A 3,945-nucleotide genomic window follows, 5' to 3' on the forward strand; every position below is an offset into this window, starting at 1 on the left:
TGTCCAGCTTTTCATCCACTGTAACATCTAGCAAATGCAGACAAGTGAGCAACGTGCATTTCGGTACATCCACTGTCTATCTCAGGATGATGCTTTTCAGCCCTTGGTACGTGAAGGACCACGCAACGTCTTTAAAAGAAATCCGTGGTCTACTTACAGTCCTGCCGACTGTCACCGAGAGGTACTTGCCACCTGCATGGGGTATGTGCGCACATGTCAAAAAGCTGGCAAGCGTTTCTTAACTGAGTTCTCGTGTTGCAATCCTGACTGCAGGGAGTAACACCACGGCAGGTCAGGCTTGGACCTTCAGCGACCGTATTATGGAGACAGGTAATTCTGAAAAGTCCTGAGGCAGCCGTAGGGAGTAGCCAGCCGCAAGGTGATGGTGGCATGTGACTCCGTGGCAAAAGGAATAACAAGATCCTTGGATCCACAAACAGGAAAGGTGCTGAGTTGGAAATGTTGCTTGAGCTTTTTACTTGGCTCCTGCGTGCTCTCAGGTCTCTGGTCCTGGGAGCCACAACTCCAGAAAAAAAGAGGGAAGAGCCAGGATGTGAGTAAAGGGCTTTGAAGTGCACCTCATCACAACTGGATCGAGGAGCTCAAAGCTGTCCATCTTCTGAAAGAAAAGAAGTGACTTTATCTCAGTCGGTCAGGGCTGGATCTGGAAAAAGGTCTAGATGTGCAAAAAAGGGTGTAAGCAGACTTAAAGCTTCAAAGTTTAGATCTAGAAAGGTACTTGTTCAGCAGCTGCCTAACCCTAGAGGCAATTAAATTGACTGGACACCTCTCTTGGGCTACAGAGATCCCCCCGGAACTTGCAGTTCTGCTCCTGTGCATGCCCTGGACTGCCCTGGCCACATATCTCTGCTGCTTGTCCCTCCCCAGGGTGGATCAGGATCCTGAATCTAGGCAGAGGAGCACTGCAGTCCCCGGAGCCCTCTCGACAAGCCCAGTGAGACCACCTCCACCACACGCTGTCATACACCACCCACAACTCTTCTCACCTCTGTGTAGGCGTCCTGCATTAAACAACCGTGAATGGAATCACTCCAGGAGTAGAACTTGCTCTTCCTCCTTCCCTTTGCCAGCCGAGTGCCCTACCCACTACTGCTCTTTCCTCGGGCTGTGCTCGTGCCGTGGTGCCCAGGACAAGGTCTGCGCAGCCCCTTGCTCCATGACCCTGCTGGCTTTTCCCTGGCACGTACACGCGCAGCTGGAGTAGGTAACGGGGATTTGGGTTCCCAGACAGGGCAGGCCTGCAGCTCGTATGTACTGGGACCCTGCCTTAAGCAGGGTAGAAGACATTTGATGGCAGAAGGCTCTTCCCCTTAGCAGAGTAAGGCATCGTGAGATTAAAAGGCTGCAGGATGAGGGCAGATTCAGAGTCAGGGCAAAAACCAATAATAATTAACAATGTGGGTAATTAAACAGTGGAAGAGCATGCTAAGGGCTGTGGCTGGTTCTTCACCACTGAATATTTTACACCAAAATGTCTTTTTCTCAAAGAGTCTAGTTCAAACGGGAATGAATTAGGTCAGGAGAGTTTTCTGACCTGAGGTAGGTAGAAGATCATACAGATAATCCATCTATTCCCTCAGGCCTTGTGACTAATTCCCTTTGGTGCAGCTATTCCTGATGCGAGATGGCTCGGACCTGTGCTCCTCCTCGGGAGCATACAAACTAATTACGTTTGTTGTGTCAACCCATTAGATACTCATAGGCTGCATGCAGACTCATTAGTTAGACTGAATTATGTCTCTGCTCTTTGAACGTTATCAAAACATTCAGATCTAGCATGTTTCATGGTCTGCCACCATCACTCCTTTGTACACACATTTCTGTGGTTACTCCTTGCGAACAAACCTCAGACTTCTAATGCGCATGTGCTAGTTTCGGTTATTTCGTAGATTGAAACTGTGGTGGCTGATGTTATCCTGATCTTTTAAATTTATCTTACTTTTGATGAAACTCTTTATTGTTTGATTAAAAAAAAGAAATATTTGTTTCAGATCTCATACATTAACTTTTTTTTTTAAATCTGGCAGCTCAGACTCCTATGGGAGATGCACAGTAGCTCCCACATGGAGAGCCTGCAAGGCTATGGTACCTCCACGCCTGCAGTGCCTGCAAAGGAGCCTGGTCCTCACTCTCTCCCAGGACACTCGTGGAAGGTGAGATATGATAGAGAAGTACAAAATAATGGCAAATGCATAAAGCACCGGGATTCACTGCAAATGAGCTGTTTTGCTTGGAACTGGCTCTATTCTACCCTGAATTTTCCTAGGGTACAGGTGGGTAGTCAGACTCTTGCTGTGAAACCCTCAGGTCTCCGTACCTCCCTTGGAGCCTGAAGCATCCTGCCTCATTTCTTCCCTTCCCCCTTTAAGAACAAACAAACAATGAGGAACTTGAGAGAGTTTTGAGATGCCACCACTCTCTTCCAGCTGCAGTGATGTTCCACTGAGCCCTGTGGAGGTGAATGTCCTCCACAATCATTCTTTCTGGGGGATCCCAGCACCCAGAGATGCCCCACAGCCCCTCTCTTCATTCATATTTATCTACCGGTTTGTATTCTTGCTGTGCTGGCTGTGCATTTAATGTGTGAATAATAGTTTTTTATGGCTGTTATTCAGCACCTACGTACTTTTGCTAGAAGGAGGGTGGGGAGCAGGGTGGGGGAGGTTTTTTGTTAATGAAACTGTTATTATTTGCTGACAAGATCACTGAATATCTTATTAAAAAGGAATTTGATCTCCTTCCAAGTAACTAAACAAGAATTTGCTCTGCAGAATATGTGTGAAGCATGTGTACTCCAGGAAAAAAAAAAAAGATGAGCATTTACAGTCCCATTGCCTAGGGACTTCAACATCTGTGAGGAAGCAACACCAGCGATCAGTGTCCGTGTTCTTTAGGATAACTTGATTATTTTAGCTCCAGGCCAGTGGAGCAGTACATGAACACACCCTCCTGCTAGACCCACCTCATGTGAACTCAACCTCATGGCAACCCCTCTCCTGCGCTTCAGATATTCCTAAGGCTTCATCTATCCTGGGAAAATAAGTTAATTGTGAGGCAGAAATGCAAGAAACACGTCCCAGCTGACTGGGTTTTTCACATGCAGACATTGGTGAGGCTAATGCTGGCAGGGTCCTCGAGAGTGTGTGAGTGCTCCAGGTGTCTTGGCTCTGAGAGGCATTTGGGGGGGCCCTGAAAGAGAGTTGGACCTTGAGTCCTGCTCCTCCAAAGCTGCAGTGCCATAAAAACATGCTTGAGTTGCACCGGATGGCAGGTCCGCTGCCCCCTCCTATCCAGGGACCAGCAGGAGTTAGAGGCACGTGGCCTGACACTCCACTGGCCATATGGCTCCCATGCCATGACTCCAACATTGCCACTGCAGAACTGATGGGCCCATCGCCCATCCCGCCCAGGACTGGGAGGTGCTCGCGGATCCAGGGTGGCATTGGCCATCTAGGCAAGAGCATAAATTGGTGTGCAGAGTCCCAGCCACTGGCTGGATGCCTCCGGCTGAGAAAGAGATGCTGCTGTGGATGAAAACCCCAGGGGATGGCATGCAGCCCCGCTCTGCTCAGGAGTGCGGTACCCGAGCACCCCGCTGTCGGCTGCAGCTGCTGACCAAAGGGGTGGGAGAAAGGGCCGAGTACCCACTAAGGAGGAGAGGAGACCCATTTAATTTCACAGCTTCCATTAACAGCCTAAAACTGGGGGTAGAGAACAAGTGAGAAGAAAAGCACTGTTTACATAATCCTTTGGCAGTGAAATGGGTCAGCAGTTCTTGCGGGAGAAGAGGAATGCGGTTCTTAAGAAATAAACAGCATCGCTGTACTTGGCAATAGCTGGACAGCCCTGCTTTCCTGGAGAGTAACACAGAAGTTTACGACGGGCTTACATGCCTTGTCTTTTGGCTCCACGGCCTCTCCTCCG

Source organism: Eurypyga helias, unplaced genomic scaffold (genome assembly GCF_000690775.1).
Source record: "Eurypyga helias isolate BGI_N326 unplaced genomic scaffold, ASM69077v1 scaffold11107, whole genome shotgun sequence".
Lineage (NCBI taxonomy): Eukaryota > Metazoa > Chordata > Aves > Eurypygiformes > Eurypygidae > Eurypyga > Eurypyga helias.